The 27751-nt window shown below is 54.9% G+C and overlaps 1 long non-coding RNA gene across 1 annotated transcript; it reads right to left on the minus strand.

Annotated features, from left to right (window-relative positions):
• Positions 1-1411: 1411 nt before the first annotated feature.
• On the minus strand, positions 1412-26325 carry LOC110571565. The gene is made up of 4 exons (XR_002479791.2): positions 26016-26325; positions 25715-25893; positions 16409-16484; positions 1412-1770 (listed from the first exon to the last, which is right to left on the minus strand). It is a non-coding gene; the product is annotated as an uncharacterized LOC110571565 (long non-coding RNA).
• Between the last annotated feature and the right edge of the window lie 1426 nt (positions 26326-27751).

The raw sequence follows: 27751 nt of genomic DNA on the forward strand, positions 1-27751 counted from the left end.
GTCTCGGCTCTGGAACATCAAAGGGGCCCTTCATCATGGACATCTGAACGTCATCAGAGGCTGGAGCTGGGTCTCAGCTCTGGAACATCAAGGAGGCCCTTCATCATGGACATCTGAACGTCATCAGAGGATGGATCTAGGGTCTCAGCTCTGGAACATCAAGAAGGCCCTTCATCATGGACAGCTGAACGACATCAGAGGCTGGGGCTCTGACCACCATGGGCAGGACTCTCCCGGCTCCTTGGCCCCACCTTGGCTGGAATGGACTCATCTCAGTGGGACACACTCTGGAGGCCATCTTCCTCTTGTCTCCATGCTGCCTGGACCATACTCTGTACCATGAGTCTCATCATCTCCATCAGGGACTGGGGTCAAGTCTCCTTGGCTGACACATGGCCATCGGCACCAAGGTGGTTCTTTCTGCAAAGGGGCCATGCTCAGCCCCATGCTCAGCCCCATGGTGGGACTCTCCTGTAGTTCTCTTGAGGCACCTCCCTGCGTGGGGGAGGAGGAGGGGAGGAAGATGAGAAGAAAGAGGAATAGGAGGAGGAGGAGGAGGGAGGAAGAGAAAGTAGGAAGAAGAAGGTGATGAAGGAGGAAGTAGGAGGAGGAAGAGGTAGAAAGAAGGTGGAGGAGGAAGGAGGAGGAGGTGATGGAGGTGGCAGTGGTGGTGACTTTCGGTGTTGATGGTGGCAGTGGCAGAGGTCAGCCTCTCCTTTCCCACTGGTTGCATGTCCAGTTCATCTGCTCCAGCAAAGCCAGGTGTGACAGCCCCCAGGACTCCGTGTGGACTTGGGTCCACAGGTCCCTTGCCCTTGCTCCTCTCCGTCACCATTCAGCCAACAGTCTGACTTTCCTGAGCTGGGTCTCGGAGGCACAAGGCTCGGTGCCCGTGCCAGGGGGGGACAGCGGCTGCGTCTGAGGTTCCATCCCTGCAGCTTCCTCAGGGTCCCGCTGAGCTCGGTAACCATCCTGTGCAGTGAGCGTTGGCCCTGGGTCATACCCAGGCTGGCCACGCACTCACCGTCAGTTCGAGCAGGACCACAGCTCTGCCTGGCTCCTGCTGGGCCCGGGGAGTGCAGGAGGAGGGGAGGAAGAGTCGCAGCCTGGGGGCAGCCCCTCTGGGGCTCTTGGGACCCCCAACGCTGTGCTCAGCTCAGACTTCCTCCACTCCCCAGCTACATTCCTTTCTGGAAAGGAACGTGACATCCCCAAACCATTAGAAGGAAGGGGACCAGCCCGAGTTAGTTCACCCCAACACGCATCCACCACAGGAGGTCAGAGCTGGCTCCCCTGCCCTCCCCGCCCACCACACGCCCTGGATGAGAGCAGCCCCAGCCAGACAGGACACCCGACATTCAGCCCTCCTCATATTAGTAGCACATCCATCACTGTTTTTGTTAAGGCAAGAAACACATTTATTGAGAGCACAAAAGGGTGTGCCAAGCCCCAGGTCAGGCGCTTTCAAACCACATCACTCGCTCCTCACAACAACCCTGTGAGGTAGGTGTCCGAGCCCACTCCTCAGGTGTGGACAAGTGAAGGCTCGGTGGCTCCCCCAAGTCTCAGGGTTCATGAGGGGTGGGTAGGGGTCCAGCCCGCGTGTCTGAGCCTCAGATCAGTGCAGTCCATCAGTCAGAGGGCGGGTGGCTACGCAAGGAGAGACCGGGAGGGCATGCCCCTCCTCGCAGGGGGCGGCCCTGGTGCAGAGTCTTTGGGTCCGGCCTGTCCCGCAGGAGCGTGTGCAGGGTGTCCCTGTGGCTGCGGAGGCTGGGAGAGACACAGGTGCAGATGAAGGGGCCCGCTCCCGGTCTCACTGGCTGACAAGTTCTCATGCAGACAGGCAGGCCAGGGGGGCGAGGAGAGGAGAGATGCCCCCGGGACTGGGCACCACTGGACACCACGGGGAGAAGGCCCCGGCTCCCAGCAGCCTTGGGGGGCTAGGGGAGCACCCAGGCACCAGCTCCTGCCCCCTCTAGCTAGTGCCCCTCGATCTCTGGGCTCTCACACGTCACCACTTCCCCAGTCTCCCCCACCTGCAGAGATTTCCAGAAGCGTACCCTTAGTCCCGACACCCTCCTGCACCCGGGACCTCTGAAGGTTCTCACCTCATTAACCCAGAATCTGCAACTCTTGGCCTTTCTAAACACCACCCCAGCTATCCTGCCCAAACCACTGCCAATTAAACTTGGGTGTTTAAAGTATCAGCCTCCCCATCCTCTGAGGGTTTCTAAAAGTTCTCCCTGATCCCACCCCCACCCCCGACACCTTTGGCCTCAACCCCACCCCCTCTGACCCTGCTAAATCTCTGTATTTAAAAGCAAACCCTTCCCTCCCTCGCTGCCTCCCCAGAGCTGGCCGCGTGCTTCCCTGACGCCCTCCACTCCGCACACCAGCCGCTTGGGCCACTGTAGTTCTGGGGAGCACAGAGCTTCTGTGACCAGCGCCCGTAGGCCGCAGGGCACTGTGGTCAGACCCAGGGTTCACCAGAGAACAAGGGGCGAGGCCACCCGTGTGCCAGGTAACAAAGCATTTATTTTCACATCAACAATCTCATTGAATCCCACAATAACCGTGCCAGGTAAACGTGACTATTTCCAGGTTACAGGTGAGCAAAAATTTGGCCAGGCCACACACACACACACACACACACAGGCCCCAGAGTGGCCTCAAACCCAGACCTTGATTCTCAGAGCCAGCATATGGGGTGCAGCAAGGCACGCAGCCTGCACTCGGGGGCTACCAGCGTCCTTTGAGCGGATATTATCATTCAGTACCCATTCTACAGGTGGGAAAACCAAGACTCGGGATGCCTGTAACCTGCCCAAGGCCACTGTCCTGGCAAACGGTGACACCAGGACCAGAATTCAAAAGAGCAAGACCTCCAGGGTCCCATCCCTCAACTTGTGCCCGGGTACTGTGCTTTGAGGGTGAGAGCAGATAAAAGGAACCAAGGTCTGGAGTCCAATCCCCCCGCATTTTTGGGGTGCCCACGGCTGCATCTCAGACTCGGCACGTGCCATACAGGTTGTCACCAGGGCTGGAAACAAAGCCGTTTCAGGTGGAGACTTCCACACCCTCAGGGCCCACCGCCAGCCACAGAGGAGGGCGTTACCAGGGCCTCCCTCCAGCCTGGGCATTACCAAATGCCACATTATCAAAATCACTTGGGCCACAACACAAACGAGGACACTTGAGCCTAAATGAAGTTTTATTCTAGACATAAATACTTCAAAAATGGGCAGAAGACAAACATTTCTATCAGGAGGGACCCTCCTCTGGGCTGCACCTGCCCCGGGGGGAGCCCCCACCATAGGCGGAGACCCTCAGGAATTGCCCTGAAGAGTCTTTGCCAAAAAAACACACTTTCCTCCTAAAGAAACACATGTGGATTCAACTTGCCTATCAGCCGACCATCAATTCAGTTCTTCACGTCCATGAGAAACCCTGCCTCGTCAGTCAGTGAGCATCTGTTAGGCGCCTACTAGTGAAGTGAAGGGTCAGAGAAGCACAAATCTCAGAGTAAGGGTTCAACGACAGCTTGGCTGTGACCCCACTGAACCTCCACTCCCTCACCGGCCCTCAGGAAACGGGGACCCAGCCCTGCCCATTTCAAGGGGTGGGTGACCTGTCAACACTGGGCCCCTGGGAGACTCCCTCATCCTGGGTCACACACAAGCTTAAGCTTCCAGGAGCCCGAGGCCTATCGGGGAGCAGACACCTGAACATAGACTCAGAGTCCCCTGGGAGGAGGGGCCTACTACCTGTCCCTCCCGTGGGGTCCCTCGGGAGCACCGAGGCAAGGCCCCCCTCCGCTCAGACATGTTCTCAAGGATGTGTGATGTCCACGGGGCAGACGGCAAACAGTGACACAGCGAGGACCCCCTAAGCTAAGCCCAAGGGAGGGGAGTACCGGGGAGTCCGGTGCCAGAGCTCCTGGAGGCGGGCGCACAGGGCTGGAGGCCAGACCTCACAGTAAAATCTCAGGCAACTGAAAGAGTTGATCAGGTGGACAGCAGTGAGGGCCATAAAGAGCGCGCAGGAGGCAGAAAGAAGGGGAGGCCAGTGAGGCTTCCACAGAGGGAGGGCAGGACAGGAGAGAGGCTGGGGCTGCAGATGGCGTTTGGGGATGACAAAGCAGAATGCTCTGTCTCACAAGCATGAGACGAGGGCCAGGAAAGAAACTCAGGGGTCTCCTGAAGAGACCCCCCAACCCAAAATGACCCCTAATATCTTCTCAAATGCAGCCAAGCTTCCAAGGCCCACTGGGACCCAACTGAGCTGTGGCGCACTGTGACCCCTGCCAGGGGCAGGGCCAGGTACACATGGGCCAGCAGAGGCCGGCCACAGTAACTGGGAGAGATTGGCTGGCAGGGTCAAAGGGCACCAGCTCCTCAGGTAGGACTGCTCAGCCCTGGCTCTGATCCCCAGCTCTCTCTGAATCTCAGCTCCCTCATCGAGAAACCGGGCCCACACCCCCAACCAAGCAGGAAGCTTGCAGGGCATGTGGCTAACAGCCCTGCCCCAGCTTGGTTCCAGGCCCCCAGACGAAACTGCAGACCGATTTCTTCACCTTACAGCCAGAGAAAGAAGGAAGAGGGGTGAGGAAATGAGGAGCACAGGGGCCTTTCCCCTAAAGGGCAGAAGAAGATGTCCCCAAAGACATCAGCAGAAGCCCCTCTAAACCTCTTCCTGCCTGGCGGACTCGACCCGGGGCACACACAGGTGTCTGCAGAAGCCCCCACCATCAGACACGGCATGAACAGGTACAGCAAGCCCGAAGCAGTCCCCCCAGGCCTGCTGCCACCTCCACGTGAGAAGCAGCAGCCTGGATGGCAAGTGGGATGGTGTGGGGGTGGGGGGGAGGCTCCAAGGAAGGAAAAAAGCCGTCACTCATTAATCAAACCAGTATTTACCCTGGGCCAACTCGCTAAATACTTGCAGACCGCTCAGCCTCTGTCTTACACGTCCCATTGACTGTCGAAATACAATCTGAGCATAAAATCAATACTGACTTTCAACTCACTTAGATCCCGCAAAGGCTTGGAACCTGCCGGACAACCCCCAACATACGACGATCCTCAATGAGCGCCAGCGTTTGATCAGCTCCGTTATAGCTGACCCAGCCCCTGGCCTCCCAACCACCCAGTGGAGGGAGCTTTCTGGTGACCCATCAGAGAAAAGGAGAGAGACCAAGGGTCAGAGAGGAGAAGTGACTTGGCCAGCACTGCACAGTTAGTTAGGTGGCCCCCCGGGTCTGCCGGGTTCTAATTCCTAACACAGAACACAGACAGCTAAAAAGTTTCATCTCACGACACCCCAAACAAGAATCCTGGTTTTCAAACAACACGAGTCATACAGAAGTCCATAAGATACAATACAACAATTGTTAACAGGTTAATCAGGAGCGAAATACAAACTCTTAGTAAGGGTTTTAACATCTGCCACTTGCATTTGGTTACAATCCGTTATTTGGCCATTCACCCATGCATCCATTCAACAAAAATGGAAGGCGACCCCTACCACTGGCTTGGTACTGTGTTAGGCACCCAGGCTGCTGGCATTTGAGCCCAAAAGTTAATTGAGAGAGGGGACATTGCGGTGTCTTTGATGGCTGCTGCCTAATATTTCAGCGGGGAGGACACTGCCAGGAGAGATCTCTTGCGGAGGGAGGGTCGTGTGTAAGTGCCGCCCACAGGCCAGACACAGCGGTAGGCAAGACCCAGTGGGTGCTTCCAACCTTTAACAGAGGTGAGCGTGAACGCGTACCCCAGGGGGGGCAAGGGTGTTGCCCAAAGAGGCCCATGCCCCCGGCATAAAGGTCCCTGCCAAAATTACTCCTGTCTAACCCTACAATGTCAAAGCAATTTAGCACCCTACCCCATGGTGCCCCTGCACGTCTAGCAAAGCCACTCCCTGCTAACCTGCTGAGTCAGGCTGCCCCACCTGGCCTGCCATCCCACCCCCAGCAGCCCCCGGGGGCACGCGCACCACCTGGTCAGAATCCCAGTTCAAAGCCCTGGTTACAGCAATCCTCACAACAGCCCTGCGAGGTGGGTGCTTCTGTCCCAGAAGACAGACTCAAGCTGTCACGGTCAGTTTAAACCACACACGTTTGTCCAGCTCCAGGGTCCTGGCTTTGCTCACTACGCCCTCTCTCCAATGCAATGAATACACAGCAGAATTCTAAGCAGAGGCCCCAAGACCTCTGCCTTGTCCCCCACGGGCAGCAGTGAGCTAAAGGGGTGGGGGTGGGGGGGTGCCTGGGACCCACGTGAATGCTTGGGGCCACGTCCAGGGTTTGCGAAGTACCATGTGTCTTGGATGCCCAGGTCTGCCAACGGAAAATTCTGTGCAGACCCCCGCACAGGGCATGCTCCTTATCACCTCCGTGAGCAATCATCTCTCCCAGTTTTCTCTAAATAGAGCCCAGCATTAACTAATTTCGAAAGGGACAGGAACGACTCTAAGATCACCACCGGGCAAGATCAGGGTGTCCTAATGACTTAAAAGCCAGCTCACGGCCGGAAGCAGCCGTTCATCTCAGACCCCCTAGCCATCACTCTGGCCTCTTGAGGACACAGGTTATGATTTCTGAACACCCAGGGACACGGTTTGCTGATTACCAATCAACCTAGTTTTGTAAGGAACAAAGTCGGGGAGGGCAATCAAACTTCCAACGGAACTCGGATCTCGAAGTTGGGGCTGAACCAAGGGTCGAGCCTTTTGCTAGCACACAAACACGGCCCCTTGCAGACATGCTCGTCTTGTCTTCCAAAAGGAGGAAATCGGGGATGAGTCCTTGGGAGCCCACTCTAGTATAGCACTAGCTAATTTGAAGAAATGTTTGTCGATTGTGAAAGAATGAAGGGATGAAGGAATGAAGGGGTGAATTACAACCACTGCCATCGGGTGGGGGAAGCAGAGAGGCTGAAGGCAAAGCTCATGGCAGGGACCATGCACCAGGCAGGGCGGCCTGGGGAGGACACCTCCGCTCACGGGTGGGGGGCCCTCTCGGACCCCGGCCCTGGACCCGCCGCGGTGGGTGATGCCTGGGAAAGCACCATGGGGACAGAAGCCGTGTGGGTGACAGTGGCAGATGAGTCCAGCTGGGACGTGCTCAGAGCAGTGACCCCGGAGGAGAAAGCTCTAATAAGGGCGTTCGCTTCATGACCACAGCCCGTGGAGGTACACAGCCCGCCCAAAATGAAAAGGCTTGCTTTCAGGGAAGGGAGAGGCCAAAGCACCAGGTCAAGAAATGGAGGCCAAATGCACAGATGAATGGATGGATGGATTAAATCAACGCTGGAAGTCATTGCTGGCCTCCCAAGCCTCGATGCTGGGACAGACATGTGCGTGACTAATTCTGACGCAGGCAAACATCGCTCAGTGCTATAGTAGAGGGGGCTCGGCGGCAAGAAGCAGCTCCCTGTTGAGGGCAGGGGTTGTTCTGGAAGGTAGGGCAAGCTCTCCGCGGGGAACACACCCTCGCCAAATGGTCTCGATGGCCTTTGAGCCGAGGTTCGTTTGTAGTGGGGCACAAGGGGAAACCCAGGAAGACCATGGGGTCCATCCTGCTGCTCGGATCACAAAATTTAATTGCCCCACTGAAGAAAACCTGAAGGATTCTCCACCAGTCCTGATCCAATACGTGCCATCCATCTAAGGCCTCGGGGACATTTGCTCACACATCACAGGACACTGGGAATGAAAAGGACAGCAGATGGCCTCTCCTGATTCCCTAAGAGGTGGAAAATGATGGTCCAGGGGGCTGGCTTCCTCAAAGGGAAATAGGGCTGGGTGTCAGGGCTGGTGAGAAGTCACCAGCTAACTGCACGAGATGCTAGGCATGGCTACCTGGACCTCGGAGGGTCAAAGAGATATTCCTGTCCCACGAGAGTTCCAGAGGGTGCGGTGTAGAGTTTATAAATCATAAATGCATGAACCCCCACCCAGGGGATGCCATCTTACATGTTGCCAGGCTGCCAAATGGAAGATGTCCCGACCCCCCATTTCCAGGGAGAAGCAAATCCTAGTCAAATAGACCTGCAAGACCATCTAGACCAACCCCACACCTGCTATGTGAATCTCCTTTAAACTACCCTCATCAGGTGTCTGCCTGGCCTGCCCCTTGAATGCCTCCAGTGACGGAGGGCTCACTGCATCCCAAGGACACCCATTCCATCCTTGACCAGTCTCACCAGAAAGCCATGACCCAATGGACTTGGACAAACAGTTCACAGAAGAGAAAATACAATTGGTTAACAAGTATATGTGAAAATGCTCAACCTTCATTAGTAATCAAAGCAATGCAAGTTAATATGACAGAAAAACACTGTTTAACAGAGATAAACTAGCAATATCTTAACAAAATGCTAATACATCACTGGACATTGTAAAATGCTATAGGCCCTCGGAAATTAGTCAACACCCATACAAACTCCCTGGCCTTTCACTCAAGAAGCTCGACCCTAGGAGAGCCAGTCGTACATTCAGCATCCATGCATTCACTCATCCTTCGACCGTCTCACCCGGCACGCCATCCATGCAGCATTCACAACATGGCGGGCACTGGAGGTACAAAGATTAATTTGGCAAGCTCCTTGCCCTTAAGGGGCTCACAGTCTAGCAGGAGAAACTGGCATGCCATGAAGCAATGGTCATTTCGGGGTGAAGGAAAGCAATTCGTAAGAATGAAAAAAATTGATGTGCGCAAAGCCATTCGCCGTGGTGGAATTCATAGCATTAGGGGAAAAAAAAAAAAGATGAGTTATACATAACAATAGCAGGTCAGCATTGCAAACGATGGCATATAACCACTCGATGGGACACGACACAGCCAGTGAGGCGATGATATTTTTTTCCATGGAAGAAAAGAAAAACGCTGATGACAAAAATATTGCATGGAAAACGCAGGATGCATGTGGTGAAAAGGGCAAGGTTTAAAAACTGGATGCTTATTTAAAAAAAAAAAGAAAAAAGATGTCCATTTAAAAAAAATAAATAAAAGTATGCCCACAGACAAGAATGTGAAGGGGAGAAAGACAGTGGCATGACGTGTCAGGGTGATGGGTGACCTCCCGCTCTAGGTCATGTGCCATCCACACCATTTACATTAGGAACACAAGGGGGGCCTTGGCCTGTCTGCCCCTGAGGCCCAGCCTCCAGCCTCCAGCCTCTGGAAGGTCAGTCCTGAGGCTGAGCTTCCCGAGGAGGGATTTGGGAGTCACAGAGGAGTCTAAATAGAGCTCCTGGTGTCACCAGGGGAAGGATTTGTGCATGGAGTGCATGCAAAAGTCAAAGTCCAAGAGAGAAAATTTGGTCTTGTTTTAATAAGTTAAAAGAAAGAAAAACACACTGAAGATGTGCCCTGATCAGAGGGGAGCACTGAGATCCCAACTCGGAGCTCATGGGTTGGTTGGGATAAATGGGGGCCCCCACAGGAATCCTACTCTGGCTTCTGCAGCCATTGGTGGGGAGGGGTGACAGGGGGGAAGCCATGTCCTGAATCTCAGCACCCCAGAACGGAGACCCTTAGAACAGCAGATTTAAAACTCTTAAGAGCCAAAGACTCTGCGCATCCTGACCTGACAATCCTCATGCCCTGTGCATTCCTGAGAACACAAACAATCCACTGGATCCCCACCCACACACCCATCGGGGCACCCGCAAGTCTCCCTGGAGCTTCTCCCACTGGCCCATTTCCAGCCCCTGGGACCTCTCAACAGCCCCTCAGACACGGGGAGAAGGCTCCCTTAGAGGTATGTCCCTCTTCCTCTACTTCTTCCGGGCATTTGGCTGTGGCCCCCTCCTCCTCCCCCCCACTGCACACCCAACATTTTAAAGTCTTCCTGCTCCTCAGCTGACTTAAAATAACCACATAAGGGTTCTCCCTGCTCCGGGCCCCTCCCGCCCCCACCCTAGTCCACAGGGTGATATGTGGGCTGGTTAGGGAAGCTCTTTGGGGGTCCCTGTGTTAGCAGGTGTCTCAGGGTGCCAGTGCACCCCTCAGGCTTCAGGCCGGCTGAGGCAGAGCCCAGAACCCCCAGATTCCTAGGGGAAGGAGAGCAGAGCCCTGCAGCCCCAGCATATAGGCCCATGTGGCCTTGCTCACGTGGCCCAGGCATGTGATTCTGGAGGCACAGAAGGGTGGCTCCTGACGCATAAATTCCATCCTCCATTCGGGGCCACACGAGAGGCATGGAAGTCACCCAGTCCGCCCTCACTTCCCTCCTCACGTCCTGTCTCAAACTCTACAGCTATGAATCCTGTGCCCCCCATTTCACTGCCCCGAGTGAACACCTTCAGCATGGCTGGCCCCCACTGCGGCAGCCCCCCCTCCCCCCGCGCCTGCTCCCACCCAGGGTCCAAAGTCACTGCAGGTGTAAGCCCCAACGCCAGCCCCACCCAACCCGGCTCCTCTGGGTTCCTCGTGCTCCCAGCCACGCACCCAGGCTCCGGCCAAGATGGCTCCCCCTGCTCAGGGCACTGTCAAGAATCCAATTTTGGTTTAATGTCCCAAAGAGAAATTGAGAGCTCGAGGGGGACTTCGGTTCTAGTTTTTGCAGACAAACAGGCACATAACAGACAACTTGCACAGACCCCGTCCACTACAGAGAACGGAGACTGGACAGATCCAGGGAGTCCCTGGGGTCAGAAACGTCAGTACAAACGAACTCCCCGACCTGCCACGGCCCCAGGAGGGCAGGTCAGGAGGAGAGAGGACAATTCCAACACACACCCCAACGCGATCTCTGCCCAGATACAGAGGACATCGGAAAACAGTCGAGAAGACAGTGAGGCCTTGAAACGGGCTCTGGGGATGCCATGTCAAGGGGGCCGGGATCCCGGGACCACGTCTGCAACCCCGGGCCGAGGTGCACCTGCGCAAGACATCCCCACCCCCCCGTTGAGAAGGGCAAGCGGCCCACCCCCTAGAAGACCAGGCTGGAGGGCACCTGGGCACATTTCAGAAGGTTTCATGAACAAGGCTTCCGGTGACTTGCCTCTGGGCACCTGGGTCACTGGGCTCCTGGGTCAACCTTCTCAGGCCCTCCTGGCCCGGTTCTAACCTGCACAGCCCCTGCATAAGGGTGGCGCCACACCCGGACAGCCCAGAGGCGGGGCCCATGAGCCCCAGGGCCTCCTGCTCCCTTGCCCTCTGCTGCCCCCTGGCGGGAAGAGCCTCCCTCACAGGTGACCCAGCCCAGGGAGGGGCCAAGACACCCACCCGGCCCCACACTCCTGGTTCACACAGCCTTCTGCAAGGCCCAGGGCCCGAGCCCCTCCGCCTACCCAGGGCCGTGGACAGGGCACTGCCAACAGGTGGGACGGCATTTGCCCCCACGATCAATCCAAGCAGGAAGCTGATGCCCTTCCAAGTTTACCAATGGGGAAACTGAGGATCAGAGAAATGAGGTGAAATGGCCCACACAGCCAGGATAGCGCCCTGGCCCTCCGCAGCCAGGGTCTTCCTGAGCCAGTTCCTCCGTGCCAGGCGAAGTGCTCGCACCAAGCACACAACAGGCCAAGAGCCGTCCCTCCTCTCACCCTCTCGTTCAGCTGCCTGGACTCAGGGCCAGAGAAGCCCCTGCCTTTCTGCCTGCCCGCCTGCCTACCTGCCCTCCTCTTTCCTTGTTCCTTCCTTCCTTCCTTCCCCCTTCCTTCCTTCCTTCCTCCTTCCTTATTCTTTCCTTTCTTCCTTCCTCCTTCCTTGTTCCTTCCTTCCTTCCTCCTTCCTTATTCTTTCCTTCCTACTTCCTTCCTCCTTCCTACTTCCTTCCTCCTTCCTACTTCCTTCCTCCCTCCTTCCTTGTTCCTTCCTTCCTTCCTCCTTTTTTCCTTCTTTCCTTGTTCCTTCCTTCCTTCCTCCTTCCTTGTTCCTTCCTTCCTTCCTCCCTCCGTCCATCCCTTCCAGTTCCTCCTCCATTCATCCCTTTACACCTAATTCCCTCATCTGTGGGCCTCCACAATCAGCCTTGGGCGTGCAGACCTCCCTTCACAAGCTTTATTTATGTGCTCATCCAGCATTTTTGTTCCCTATTCCTTTCTTGTATTTCTTCCCAAATCTCACCTTCCTGACTTTCTATCGCTCCTCCCCACGAGAGGATGAGTCCACTCCCCCCCACCCGGGGCCCTCCTTTCCACTCCTGCTCCCCTGTGAGAGAACCGCCAGGTAAGCCCCCCCCCCGCCCCCTGCACACCGAGCACCACGCCGCTGTGCACATCTGCAGTCTCTCTTCCTGGCACTGAGTCAGCTCTTACACTTAAGGTATTTATTTATTCATTCATTCATGGGCCTCCATTGCATCTATTTTATTACAGTGCTAGAAGATGCAGCCTTGTCCTTGGGCTGGGTATTTCCTTTATTTTTCATTTATTCTCTGAAAGGGGTAATGCATTTATCTATTTAAGGAGAGTGTATGTAAACTAATTATAATCCCTGTTCAGACAAGCTCTCCCAACTCTCCATTTGTCACTGTGGTTGTTTTCATGTTTATTATCTTCCCTTTTTCGTCTTTCGCTTCTTTTTCCACTCCCTCCACTTCCCTTGCTCTAGAAACCCTTAGGACTGAGGAGCTCGTGGCTAATCCTAACAGAGCCTGCTCCTTCGGACACACCCACAGTGCCCTTCTCTGGTGTCCTTCCCCCCCTTCCTTGTTCACTTAGTCTCCCTCCACTCTCCTCTCTCTTCCCCTCTGCGCTGGGTCCCTGCATCTTTTGGCTGGGGGCGGGAGGGGGCCTCAGGTGCACGGAGTCCGATGAGTCTTCGAAGATCCCAAGGGCAGCGCTCTCCTGGCTGTCCCAGGCATCTCCATTTCTAATTCAGTCGTTCCGGTGTCCATTCATTCTTTCTGTCACCCTTCTATTTCAATATTTATTCTTTTATTTATGGACCTCAGGTGCACAGAATTGGATTAACCATAATCTGTGGCTCCCAGATCCTTTGCAGCGCCCGCGCACGGGAGGCTCCCTTTTGTTCGTTAATTCCTCGTACTGCCGATTTGGTTTAGGATTCATTTCACCGTCTCCAGAGCCCAGTTTTGAATCAGTCGTAACTCTGGGCTCACGGCGCCTGCTCGTGTTCTTGGATCCAGCGTGAGCCTCCCTCTCGCATACCTACGTGTGTCGGTCTTTTTATTTATGGTCTTGTTTTTATCATTTATAAACTCTGGGGCCCCAGATCTGAATGAATGTGGATGAATTGATGCTAAGCCATTTCCCTCTCCTACACTTAACTGTTTGACCTATTTATTTATTATTTTTTATAGTTTTTTTCATTTTTTTTTTTTCCCCATCTTGATTGGTTTTTTTTTTCTCTCCCACCCTTTCAATCATTCTCACTGCCTTTCATTCTTTTGGAAATGAGGCACCCTCCTCATCAGTTAACACAAACCTTTTTTCTCCTTCACTCCTTCCCTAGGGTGCTCATGGATCCCTCGGGTCCTTCTCACTAGTTAAGTACCTATTTTTATGCTCCTGGAGGCAAACACACCTAACTGCAAACATGCTAATCTATAGTCAACCGTCTGCCCCAGCCCAGCCCGTTCCCCTGCTTCTCTCTCTGTCTCTCTCCTTTCTTGCGTTCTTTGCATCTTTGGTGCTCAGTCGCCCAGACCGATGAATCCTAATGCCACCTGCAAATGGCCATCCCTGACCCCTGCAGCTCCTCCATGGGTGCCTGCCTTCCTTCCTTCCTTCTGACCATTCTCCCTTCCTGTTTTCTTTTTCTTTTTCAGCTACTTACTCCACTATTAATGGAAGTGAATGCCCAGACTCCGACCCATGATGATCCACGGTCTGAGCCCACCCTCTCCTGTGGATCCCCTACCTATACCCCCATCTCTCTGTTGGGTCACCCACACCCTGAGAGCTGCTCTTCCCTCCTGCTCAGCTTTGCTTCTCCCCTCCACTTGCCTGTCTTCCTTCTCCGGGGGCTTTGGGGCCCAGATGGGATTAATGACAACCCTGCTGCCCATGGGCCCGGCTCCCCTTTACTCCGCCCCGTCTGTTTCTCTGGATCCTGAATTACTTGTTGATTTGGAGACTTCTTATTTTATTGATAGCACCCTGGCTTGTAGAACTGGACTCACCATAATCTTTGCTGCATGACAGCTTTCCACCACGAATCCTACCACCGTCTACCCGTACGTATTCACCCATTCCTGTATTTCTGGACCGACAACCTGTCCTTTTTCCTTCCGTGCTTCTTGATTTTTATTTGGACATTTTACTTTATTCTCTCTTTTATCCTTTCACAGGACAGACTCAGCTCCCAGGACTGGGGGACACAAGCCCCTCAGGCCATGCTCCCATCTGGGTCCAAGAGTTTCCACTGCTCACTCTCTCTCTCTTTGGCTTTCTTTCATTTCTGTATTTATTTATTTATTTATGTGTGCCTGGAATTAGACAACTTTTAGTAAAAGTTAACTCTCTTCTTTGGTGTCCTGGGTCCTCTCTTTTTTTTTTTTTTTTTTTCCCTTTTTTTTTTATTTTTTCTTTATATTTTTTTTTTTTTTTTTTTTTCTTGGGTTTTTTTTTTTTTTTTTTTTTTTTTTTACCTATTCTTTGAACTTTCGCCTGCTAATTATTTGTCTATGCCAGGAGCCCACGTGTGGACTCGTCCTAATTCCTGGTTTACAATCACCTGACATAGTCCTCCTTATATATTTGTGCATCCCCCAATTTAAGAAAATGCTCGTTCTTCCTTCCATTTACTATTTATGTTTTGTCGTGTTCTCTCTCCCTCTCAATCACCTGCTCCCTCTCTCCCTCTCTTGCACCGGCTTATTTTGATGGGACTCATCCTCTTGTTCTCACCAGTGCTTTGGGAGTCCTTTCAGTGACCTTCTCTTTATGCTTTTTAATTTTAATTGTGTTTTGACACACAGTGTGCACCACGAACCCATCACCGCCATCCTGTCCTAAACCTATTTATCACCTCCAGAAGTTTCCTCCCGCCCAGAAGGATCATTATCATTGCTATCATTTGTGATCAGAACACTTCACAGAAGATCTAGCCTCCTAGCGACTATGTAAGCACATGACACAGGCCTGTGGCTACCGGCTTCTGCATTTCCACCCCTTGGTCATTCTCTCTTCTATTTACATTTTATTCTTTTATTGGTAAACTTCAGGCGCTATCTATTTGCATTACACCTATTCCTGGGTCCGTGAGGACTGAGTATCAGCTCATGTGGGGCTCTCTTTACACAGTGATTCAATACTTTATTGATTTAGAGATCAATGTCTTAGGCATCAAACGGGATCTCGTTCATGGCACTCTCATCCTGGCTTGCTCACTTCTTTACCTATTTATTTGTTGATCCACTCCTTTCTGCCTTCATTCATGCATCCATGGGCCCTTATTTGGATCATGTAACAGATACCCGGGAAATGACCTCCCGACAAGAGAAACAGAACATCCACAGTATCTTAGACCCTCCTGCTTCCTCCACCAAGCTGACCACCAAGGCACAAGCCACAGTCCCTAACACACACACGTGGCAGATGCAGGCAGAGGCAGAGTCAATGTTAGTGCAGCTGGACCCTCCCGGGGCTCACATCCTAGACCAACTGGGACAGATGTGCAATTAGGGCCGGGTTCCCCAGGCCCCCTTGGCAGGGCAGGCGTGTCCCCCTGGACCCCAGTGAATGGCCATCCCCATGAGAAACCTGTTTCAAGACCCTAGAGTACATAAAGACACACACACACGTCGTACATAGTCTCCCCAGTGGGAAAGGACAGACATGGCGTTCATTTCTAAATAGACGGCTTTGTCTGTAGCAATATGAAAATATTTTGGCCTTTCAAGGCAAATACAAAAGAAACTACCCATTACCATTGCTGAGTGTCTCAGTCCCAAACAATAAAGAACTTGAAGAGGTTTAGCCGGAAACTTTGAAGACAGAAAATCTGCCCATTCTGTTTTCCAGACATTTCAAGGGGGTGAGCGAAGGTCATTGGAGCTCGAAGCCCGTTTGAGAGGCTGGTCCCTCGGCCCGCGTTTTTTCCTTGGCCCTTTGAAGAGCCCCCCAGCTCACAAGGGCACTTCCATCCTAGTCTGCCCTGGGGCACAAGAGCCAAAGGGACACTCAATAATGAAAGGGCCATTCATTGAGAGGAGCGAGAGGAGGAATTCTTTGGGGGTCCGGCACTCGAAGCCGCCTATAGAATTCTTTTGCCACAGAGACAACACAAGGAGGCTGGGGGTCCTGCCTTAGAACACAAGCCCCCCGGGTCGGCAATCAGTTTGGCTCGCTGGGCACCCACCTCCCCGAGAGCGGCCCCCTGGCCGGTGCTCACCAGGCCCTCCCACAGGGCTCGCCTGGCCATGTGCTCTGGGTGGCAGCCCCCCACCCTCAGCGACGAGCCCACAGATGTGTCCCCCACACTCCAGCAACTTACGATTTGAACGCTGGAGGGTGTTGGGTCGTGTGTCAAGGGCTCTCCTTCCAAGGAGGATTCTGGACAGTGTCTTCAACTGGAATGAGAGAGCATGGGGTCACTGGGATGGAACCTCACCCAACTAAAGCATGGACTCCCCAACCTTCTAGCAAGTGTGGAATTGGTGAAATCACGCATTTCTCTTTTCAGCACCCTGGCCCGCGTGCTCACTCACCCGCCAGGCTCCCCACCCAAGCTACAGCTACAGACGCAGTAGACGGGTGCAGGCCCAGAGGCGGGGACGTGGCTCCTGCCCCAAGAGCCCTTGGCTGAGTGCTACGCATGGAGCTAAGTGCCGTCTTGTGGAGCCCAAAGATTCAGAGCCACGGCATGAATGAAAGCTGAGCCGGACACCAAAAGGGTGGGGAGAAGACTCCCTGGAAGGGCATCCCACCACGGAGGAAGGGCAGTGCTGAGGCACAGCGCGTGCTCAGGCAGAAGCCCACGGGGCGTGGCGTGAGCGTGGGTAAGACTAGAGTAGTAGGCTCTGGGCCACGGGCTGGGGGCTCTGTAATGGACAGTGTGTCCTAAAACCATGGCGCACGTATCAGAGGACAGAAGATCGTGGTGCCTGGAGAGGTACCTTCACTTTGATAATTATGTTCACATTTTAATCAGCACCACGAAAAGCTGTGTCCAGGCACATCAAGCCTTGTGTTTCAAGCATTTGCCTTAAAGTTAAAAAAAAAAAAAAAAAAAGTGAATCCAGTAACGGTAGTTACTGTCAAAACACACAGACTGTACAGGACAAAAGAGGGGACCCAAAGAATGACATGAGCACTGTCATTATCTCATAACGACGCATCCGTGATGGGCTCATCAGTTGTAACAAACGTGCCCCACAACACAAGCCGTTAGTGACAGGAGAAATCGGGGACAGGGGCAGGGATAGGAATTCTCTGTCCTTGCCATTCCCTTTTTCCGGAAACCTAAGGCTGCTCAGGGGGGGAAAAAAAAAAAAAAAAAAAAAAAGACTTTTTGTTAAAAAAAAACAGATTTTTCTGAGTGAGCTGATCTGGAGCACACGTCCAGTCGAGTCTAGTGAAGGTACGGAGGTGTGGCCAAAATGTGGCCCTGCCACAGCTGAGGTCTAAACAGCGCTGTGAGGTGGGTGAGGGCAGAGCCAGAGGTCGGGGCAAGAGAGGGTGCAGGCAGGGAGCCCCAAGGTAGGACGAGGCCCTCTGCAACTCCCCCTGTCCCGACGTAAGCCCCGTGGGGTCCCCTCCACTGTCTATGCCTCCCAAGACCTGGCCGGGACGCTGTGGGGTACACCTCTTGCTTCCAAATCCTCTTAAAAATTCCTTCCCTGGCCTTGAGCCTCCCAAACCTTGTTTTCCCCCCAACCGGTTGATTTTATAACCAAAAAGCCAAAAGTCTTTAAAAAAAATAAAATCATGGGGCGCCTGGGTGGCTCGGTCGGTTGGGCGACTGCCTTCGGCTCAGGTCGTGATCCTGGAGTCCCGGGACCGAGTCCCGCCTCGGGCTCCCCGCTCGGCGGGGGGTCTGCTTCTCCCTCTGACCCTCCCCCCCCCTCATGCTCTCTCTTAAATAAATAAAATCATGGGGCGCCTGGGTGGCTCAGTCGGTTGGGCGACTGCCTTCGGCTCAGGTCACGACCCTGGAGTCCCTGGATCGAGTCCCGCATCGGGCTCTCTGCTCAGCAGGGAGTCTGCTTCTCCCTCTGACCCTCCCCCCTCTCATGCTCTCTCTCTCTCAAATAAATAAATAACATCTTTAAAAAAATAAAATAAATGTTAACCAAACAGTCATAAGCTAGTGGATGACCAAGGGCAGACTCTGGTGATGCACACGCTCTGGGTCCCCCATTTGGAGCTGGATACCACTTGAGATAGTTTCCAGCCCTCCCAGGGAGCCTGTGAGCCCCTGGGGTGGCCCCCTTCCCGTGACCACAGTCCTAAGGTGACAATGGGACTCCAGACCCTGAACACACAGTCAGACCCCCCGGCACTGCCACTTCCTGTGGGAATAACGGGGTGGGGGGTAGTATTTGGTGTGTTTAATAGGACCAAGCAAATCAGGTAGCTCGGGGCATCTGTGGGGTTTTTTTTCCTGCTTCTGCCCCCGGGGCTCCATGAGCCCCCGGAGCTCCTGACGGACCCAGATTAACTTTCATGCAGACTCCAGGCTGCTCTGTGAAGACGCAGTGCTGGCCAAGTCGTGCCTTGGTTTCAAAGCTGCGTGCAGCACAGCCCTGGGTCGGCCGTGATCTATGATAACGCAGCGCCGGGCTGGGACGGTAACAGATGTGTCGGAGAATATGCAGAGATGAGTCACTGTCTGGAGCCAAAGGAAAACACACGGATTCCTTACAGGGTCCAGGGAAAGAACCGCCACCTGCATTTGATCTCAGGCCTCCTAAATGCCTGCCCTGAGCTCATGATCCATGCAGGGAGCCCTGGTGGACGCCCCAGAAACATCCGCCATGGCTTCACAGGATTAGCAAAGTCTAGCTCTTGGGGCACCTGGGGGGCTCAGTCGAAAAAGCGTCTGCCTTCGGCTCAGGTCATGATTCCAGGGTCCTGGGATCAAGCCCCACATCAGGCTCCTGGCTGGCTCAGTGGGGAGCCTGCTTCTCCCTCTCCCTGCCCCTCCTCCCTGCTTGTGTTCTCTCTCTCTCAAATTAAAAAAAAAAAAAAAAAAAAATTTGAAATAAATTTAAAAAAAAAGAAAAGTCTAGCTCTTCATCTCAAGATTTTAAAAGTTACTCTTTTCTGGAGGCCAAGAGGACCTAACGGGTCTGGCATGCCTTTGGTACAAAGAACTTATGGATGTTTAGTGCTAGGAAAGACACAAAAGGATTATTTTCAATCAAATGGTGATTTCCAGAAATAGAGCCCGTGGTTTATACAAATAATCAGCCTCGCCTCAGATCTCATGCTTCCTACCTGTTGAGCAAAGACCACCCTCCTACAACTTCCCTTACAGACACAGGCTCTTTGCAAAGCTAATTTCCTGTACCTTTGTGAAGACCGGGGCCCGGACATTATGGACCCATTTATGAAAATGGGAGAGGTAATTGGGACATCTTTTGAAATCACGTCCCCTCTCTCGCCGGCCCCCATCAGCCCTCTAATTTCAGTTGGCCGGGCCATAGAGGATGTTTACATATGCCTCTTCCTGGAACCTCACTCTCTGCTTCAGGAGTGGGCAATTAGAGAGAATTAGGGCCTATTTGGTGTATGTTTACGGTTAATGGCTGGAGTGGTGGAGGCAGCCTCGGGAAAGGCAGTCGCTGGTCTAATTGAGGCTGGCAATTTCTCGATTCCTCATTTCAGTTCCCAGGTATTATAACAACCAAGGTCACAAAACAAAGGCTGCAGCCCACCGTGGCAATAACCAGGTGCGGGACCAACCGAGGGCTCTGTGAGCTTATTTACCACGCACATGCCGAAGCACAAAGGGCTAGCTAGAGGCGTCTTGGGACGGGCAGCTGGCACGGGCCTGGTTACCGAGCACTTTTCCAGAAGTTGCCACCCTGGTGGCTTTTTCAGGAAGTTCTCAGCTGAGCGGGCGAGGGCACCAACAGAGGTGTTGCCCAGGGTCTCGGGACCAAAGGGCACGGGGTGAGCCACAGGGGATGGCATGGCCAGCCACACTCTCCTGGGACTGCCGCCACGGGGCCAGTCTCATTACACACCGACCACTCCACAGCCCGGAAAGTTTTCCAGGCTTGGCCGGCGGCCCACCCATTTGGAAAAATGCTCCGTAAAATGCCATCCCGGCCCCGGAGTGCGCAGGCAGCCCCTGGGAGCTAGACTGGGGTGTGAGCGCTATGGGGATCTTGTTCACAAAAAGCTGACCATGGGGACTCCCTAATGACTGCGACCCCATTGCCCGTGCTGGTCAAGAGGGAGCCAGCCACCGGCAGCAGGTTTCACACCAGGGCCTGCTCTCCGAGATGGGGCACCAGCCCTCTCTGCTCTCTGTGTCCTCTCTAAAGCAGAGGGGGTGGGATGGAAGGGCACCAGCAATCTCTGACCCTCGGACTCTAAAGACCCAGCAAATAAACAAACCACAGAGGACCACTGAAGCAGCCGGAAGGAAATCCCAGAGCTCCAAGGGCCCTCAGCTGACCGTGATCCTGCATTGCCCCCTGTTACAGATGGGGAAACTGAGGCCAGAAGGCTAGAGACAGGATCCAAGGCCACACCCAGAGTTGGGGCTAAGCATGGGCTGGAACCAGCTCTCCAAAAGGCCGTGTCCAGAGCACCCATTCAGAATTTTCTCCTCCGACCGACAAGTCCTAGGGAGTGGGAGTGTGCCCTGCTCCCAGCCAGGAGGCTAGTGGGGGCCCAGTCTGGACACCTAAGGCCTTCCACCCACCACCCCCTCTGGTGAAACAGGGCCCTTGCCTTTCCCAAACTGACATCCCATGCTCCTTCTGCCTTAGAGAATATGCAGAGCTGACAGGCTACTGCCTCCTTTTACAGATGGGGAAACTGAGGCCCAGAAGCCAGCAGCAAGAAGCACCGGCCAAGACTGAGATGGGGACTCCTTCCTCTCACGGCAGGGATTTCTGCCCCAGTTCCCCAGAGGGGCTAGAGCCTCAGGACAGTTGGGGGCCGTGGTGGCGCAAACTCTTTGCCCTCCATCTGGCAGGGTCCCCTTGCCCGGGGCTGCCCCAGGGCCTGTGAGCCGTGCTGACCCCCATCATCCTCCTTAACTGTGAACACCGGCCCCCAGTTTCTTAAGCTGGGAGGAACGATTCTGCCTCCAGTATCAGGCAGGCCCGGAGAATGGGACGGGGCGGGGACGGGGGGAGGCAGGAGCCACCCCACTGTGGGGCCCGCAGGGCTGGCACAGACACGTGGTCAGCCTTCAGCCCCTCCGGCCCTCCTCCCGGCCCCCTCCCCCTGACCCTGGAGGCCAGTCTCCCCTGGCCCCATCTGCCTGTCTGGCATTCTCTCGGGCATCAGGCCCGGTTTGATCCAATTCTTGTTTACCCGCAGAGGCGCAAGGATTCTTCCTCCTGAGAAACTTGCAGAGAAGCCCTAGAGCCAAGGAGCATGAGCATGTCCGAGGTTGCGCTGAAGGGGTGACTGGTTAACCGTGTCATTGTGCAGCCTCTTGTCTGCGCGGCGCAGCCCCCGACACACACACAAGGAAGGGGCCACCGCGGCCCCCGAGGGAACACACACACACTCTGGTCCAGGGAAGGTGATTGAGCTTTTCTCCTTTTCATCTGAAGAAAAGGCACCTTCTATTGAAAGAATGTATTCACAGGACCTGGGAAAACTCATGTGCACTCAGCCCTCCCGATTATCCCCAGGTGGCTGTTCTCCATGGGGGGCGCCCCCACATTCCTTTCTGCCTGCGCCTTTGTTCAGCCTCAAACGGCCCTGGGAGCTCCCAGGCTAAGAGTCTCCTCCTTAAGCCCCTGCCAAAGACCCTATTCACTGCTCGGAGGAGCCAGGCAAAAGGTGGTGGGCAGCCTTCTCTGCCCAGACCCCCAGGGTGGGGGACTTAAGAACTCTCCATCTGGATTGTTTTTAAGCCCAAAGAAACTGGAGAGCAATTAAGAGACCCACGACTACACCCTCCACCAGCCTCCTCTCCCCTGATTAATTCCCCTCCCACACACATCCCAAGTGAGGGCCCACCCCAGCCTCGGCTCCTCAGCACCTGCTCTGGCCCCTGGACCCTCATGAGCCCGCGACTTGGGGGAAGGGGCAGCTGAGAAGACAAACACAGATATTTCTGGAGACTTTCTCATCAGTCAGTTCCCAAATGCACGGCTAGAAGGATCAGTTTTCCACAGTGAAGACCGGGGTAAGGGGCCGAGTGTCTAAAATCCAGAAGGCACTAGAGATTCCAGGATGTATGGGCTCCTCAAAGATGGGTCTCTCACCCTGGCACAGATGAGGAGTTCCCCCACCAACACTCGCTTCCACTGGATCCAAATGAACTTGGGACCCCTCTCGATGGTGCTGCTCTGTCCTGCTGGCGTGTAGGGTGCCAGGGCCAGGGGGTGGGGGGACACCTCTGGGGGCAGACCTCCTCCCAACAGAGTCCCAAGGGCTCTCTGAATTCTTTCCTGGCTCTGAAACACGGACTCATTCCACACTGAGGACGAGAGCTGCCTCTGCAACAGCCCATCCCTCAGACTACCCTAAGGGCCCGAATTCTCGAAGCCATGCAGGACTCGGGGCTGCCCCCTTGGAACCAGGTACCATAGAGAGAGCTGTCCCTCCTTCCCTGCCCACACTCCTGTCTCCCTTTCAAAATGGGAACCCCACACTGGAGATGGCCTCATTTGGGAAGATACAACTCTTGTCCAGAATTTTCCATCTGCTCACACCAGAGATGGGAGACCAGGCGATGCTTCCTTGTTCGCCATTTAGGAGAGAGGACAGGACTCAAAGCAGCAGAGGGAAGGGGGACCGCTCCTGGGACGGACTCACACTGTGTTAAACACGGGTCTTCTAAAAAGAAACTGCCCCCAGAGCTGCAGGCCTTTCTCAATTCCGCTGACAGTGTTGCTCTCTCCATCGCCCACTGCCCTTTAACCCTTCAGAACCTTAATTTGTCTCCCTCCACACCCCCTTCTGTGTAAAGCCGCCTTCTTCTTTTCAAGGAAAAATTCATTAGCAAGCTCATTAAAGATGGGTCGATTTTTTTTCTCTTTCTGGAAGTCAGATTGCTCACAAAAAACACATTGAAGTTACTTCATGTAAACGAATAAGAAACACATGCATCATGTTGCCCTTAAGTCTTGCCAGGTTTTGGACATTATTTGGAGAAATGTGCTTGGAAATGCTTTTGGGGTTTGAATCACAAGTCAGGAGGCACGAGGTCAGGGGCCCTGAAAGCTGCAGTGAGGCCCCCCAAGCAACCTGCAAGTGGGAAAACACGGGGCCGAGGGGGCACTCTGTGTCTTTCCATGAGCACAGAGGCTGAGCTCTGCTCTGGGCTCCATTTCCCACCCACCCAGGGGGAGTCCAGTGGGATGGGAGCGCCAGCTTCTAGACAAGACCACCATCTCCTCCGCACATCTGTGCCCTCCTGGAAGCATCCAGCTAGAGGCAGGCCCTGGGGACCAGCCTCGCTCGTAACAAATGGACAGAGAAACCCCTCCCGCCACAGTGACAGGGCCCTCTGCCCTCTGTCGGGCCCGTCAGGGGCTCCTACCCACCCCTTACTGCTCAGGGATGGGCCAATCCCTCCAAAAAAGAATTTTCCTGAAAATGATCATTTCTTTTAACACTTAAGAACGCCTGGGATGTTCGACTACAAGGCTGATTTATGATGTTCTGTTTTAACTCCTTTAATTGAGAAGAATACTTGATCTAGTCTTTATTTTCTGCTTAGTGACACACAAAACCCAAAATACGTGTGACACACAAAAACATCTATTTGCCTGAGACGGAACACTCACAAGTGTACCTGAAATACAACTAGGCCCAAAGAGATGCCATCCCACACTGCGGTGGAGGATGAGGGGCTGGGGGCTGGCAGGGGCTGGGGCGAGCTGGACACCTGCCTTCACCTTGACTCTGGCCCTCAGCTCAGCCCACCTTGAGGGAGCGCTGAGATGTCCCTCCGGAAGAATCCAGAAACCACGGGCACTTGGCTCAGACTAGCTACGCGGATCCGTCTGGCAAGCTCCGGATGCGACCCCCGCCCCCCGCCCCTCCCAGACCTGCATCCTGTCCTATGTAAACCTTCCTTCCTAGGCCTCTCTCTCTGCCACGTCACTCTGCTTGCAGTGGCTCAGCAAATGCCAGCTATGGAGTAAATATCACAGGGCAGAGCCTTCCTGGTGCCCCTCCTTGGATTCAGCCCTGGGCACACACTCCCCGCCTCAAGGCAGCCTGACTAGCTCTCCAGGGAACAAAAACAAGCAGGCAAAAGACAACGGTCCCCAGGTTCAGATACCTCCGCCCCTTGCTGTCCACACTGACGGGTTTTGTTTAAAAATAATATCCACACCCCATCTCCCTTTCAGTGGAGAAGGGCAAGGCAGACCTGGCTCTGAAACCGCTGTGGGATGAACGGGCATTACGGAAGCTGAGTTAGAAACCCAGGACCGCGCGGGGAGCGCGGGGGTCTGCGGCACCAGGAGGAGGGGCCCCCTGCTCTGTTCATCGCCTGCCCTCCCACAGACCCTGCGTGTGGGCACCAAAGGGGACGCTGGCATCTGGTCCAAGGGCACTGGGGGACCCACCCGAGTCTCCATCAATGTTTGTGGGCTTGAGTTAGCCTCGCCAGGCCATTCCCCATCTCCCACCCGGACCACCCCAGGAGTCTAACTGGCCTCATCCATCACCCCAGTGGCTACCCCAGGAGCATTGGACGCGAGGCCCCACAGGCACAGAGCTGGCCTCGCTAGCCCGGCCCCCTGCGCTGTCGGCTCCTGGCACCCAAAAAAGGAAAGTGCCCTCAGCCGAGCTTCCTTCACTTCCTGTCCACCTTGCTTAGCTGCCACAGGGGCCACGTAACTGCGTGGGAACCCCCAGGGAACCCCTCTAGACCCTCCGGTCCTTGAAGCAAAGCTGGCTTTAGGCACCCCAGGAGAGCCCCAGCCCTGAGCCCCCATGGCTCCATCCATGCGTCTTGAATCAGTAAAGCACAGATAAACAAATGACTCGTTCTGGCGTGAACTGTGTGGCTGTAATCCTCTGCTTTCTTCTTCTCTACCATTACTGATTTTATTTAAACAGACCCAAACATTCCCATCTCATTGCAATTTCAGGGGTGAGGAAAAGGGGCCAAGAGAAGAACTCACTCAAAACCACTCTGTGATTAAAGGACATTATCAAAGCCTGGTGTGTGAGAACCCAGCACTCTCACGAGGGCTGACATTGCATTGGCTTTCAGGGAGAAAGGCTTTCTACAGACAGACAAGCTTTCCCATTTCCACGTCTCCATGCTGGCCCTCTGGCCAGGCCTCGGAGACCAGAGAGGGCAAATGCACCATTCTTCATTTCATTCACGTGCCTAGCAAAGCTGCACGGGGGACCTACTGCATGCCTGGCCTGAGTTGGTTCTCGCCAGAGTTGTGGACACCCCTCACTTACCGTGCCTGGCCCACAGCATGCCACTGCCCAGGGTGGGCCCCACCCATGCTGGCTCCATGTGGCCACAATCCTGGCTCCAGGCAGCTTGCAGACCCCGAGGCCGCGGGGTTGGTGAAGATTCACTCTTGGTAGTGGCCCCCTCCCCAGGCGAAATGTATATATTCTTGAATAGAGATGTGTGAGCTGAAACTAATGAGATCCTGGTGTCCCAAGAAAGCAAGAAACTCACCCCAAACCAGGAGGAAGTGGAGAGGCACGGGGCTGGGCCTGAGATGTCAGGCAACGGGCAGCAAGGCAGGCTCGGTGGTGCAGGCCAGTGGTCCTCCAGGGGCTGCTTCAGCCTCTTCCATCTGGTTCTTTGGCCGGCCCCAGCCAGGTCGCAGCCGGTGTGCCCAGGACAGGGCTGACCTGCAGGAGAGGCAGGAAATCAGGATTACGACAAGGCTAGCACTCCAGAAGAGCTATACACACACACACACACACACACACACACACACACACACAAGAAAAGGCATCGAGCCCAGTCTCACCTGCAGCGTGGTTTTTGGTGGAAGGAGGTGGCTCGTGGAGATGAGCAATGACATGAAGAGGTGAAGGAGAAGCAACGGGCCTAGACGGCAGCCCCCGCACCAGCCGTAAGGCCTGGGGCACGGCAGAGCCCAGGACTCACAGGCAAAGGCTGTGGCTAACACCCAGTGGGACAAGACAAGAGGTCTGGGGGGATGGGGAGGGGCAGGACAGAAGTCTGGCTGCAGCCATGGTCGCTCCCCCCCACCACGGGAGGAGGCATCCGAGGATGGTTGGGGGAGGTGGCATGCCAGCAGGGGCCTGTCCCATGGGCACTGGGGACCAGTGGTCTGGCCGCACAGGGAAAGGGGCTCCTTAGGCTGGAGGAGGGGCATTTGGACCCAACACAAGGCCCAGAGGCAAGCAAGCGGGAGATGAAGGAGGAAGCAGGCAGGGCCAGGTAACCACAGGTGTGGGCTCAGCAAGGAAAACCAACCAGCTAGGCAGAGGGCTGGACAGCTGAGGTCCAGAGGGTCAGGAGCCCAGTGATTCGGGCAAGGAGAAGGGGTATGTAGGTCAGGCCAGGCGACAGACTACGGCAAGCAGAGCTGCAGGTGGGTCAAGCGGGCCACCAGACAGAGCGGAGCAGGTGGGCAACCAGGCAGAGGTAGAGCCTGCAGAGCTCCCTGGAGGTTCCCAGCCATCGCCTGGGCTGCAGAGGGGCTAGATTTAGTCCCAGAGGGAGGAAGGCATCGTGGAGGGAGAGCTCCAGGTCACAGACCCCAACTCAAGAGGGAGACCCTTGTGGCCAGAGCCCGAGGGGCACACACACCACAGCGGTTCCTGTGCCACCGCCTCAGTCCTGAGCTGTAGGGCAGGGGGCCAGGGCAGCCATCAGCATTCAGCTACGGGATGGGGGTCGGAGGCAGAGGGGGCAGGAGGGAGCAGAGCCCTGGTGATGGGCAGCTTCAAGTGAGCTCCAGGGTTTAAATTAAAGGTCACGGGGGCCAACTGGCCCAAGGAAGGCAGACCAGGCCTACCCCTCACACCCCTCTGCCGGCCTTCTCCACAGAGCCGGAGGCCACTGCTCCAGCACATGACACAGCATGAGGCCGCCCTCAGCAGAAGCCACCCCCCGGCCAGCCCTCCCGGGGAGGCAGAGGCCATCAAGGGACGCGCTAAGGGATGCCGGGCCGAGCCGGGGCCGGGCCGTGGGCTCGCTCAGTAAGGATCAACTGTTGGATGACGGGATGGACGCCTGAGTGAATGAAGGGGCAGGACCAGCAAAGCCCAGCTCAAATGGGGCTGGGAGTGGAGCAATGCCCACTCCCCCTCAGTGAAATGAAATCCACCCTCCACCCTTGCCTAAAGCTCCTTGGTCCCCAAAGACTACCGTCTAGCATCACAAGTATGGCGGTTCCTTCATTGACTCACCTGCCCAAACAGACATCCCACATACTCTTACTGAACCCCACTTTGTGCCAAGCTGAGGCTGGGGCATCCAGAGGAGGCATGGGCTGGCCTAGGGCACCCCCAGAGGACCAAATCAGGAAATGGTGATGAAAGGAGGGGAGGAAGAAGGGGGTGGAGAACAGAGGTGGGCAGTAAAAGCAGAAAAACAGAAACTCAGAATTGTGGGGTGGGGGCATCTCCTGGCCTCACGCATTCTCTGCTTTTCCACCTGGTGAAGCCACCTCTTCCTAGAACTATCCAGAGCCTCCAGGATTGATTTAATGAAGGATGTTGAGACCAGTGGGTT

This window comes from Neomonachus schauinslandi, chromosome 9 (assembly GCF_002201575.2).
Source record: "Neomonachus schauinslandi chromosome 9, ASM220157v2, whole genome shotgun sequence".
Taxonomy (NCBI): domain Eukaryota; kingdom Metazoa; phylum Chordata; class Mammalia; order Carnivora; family Phocidae; genus Neomonachus; species Neomonachus schauinslandi.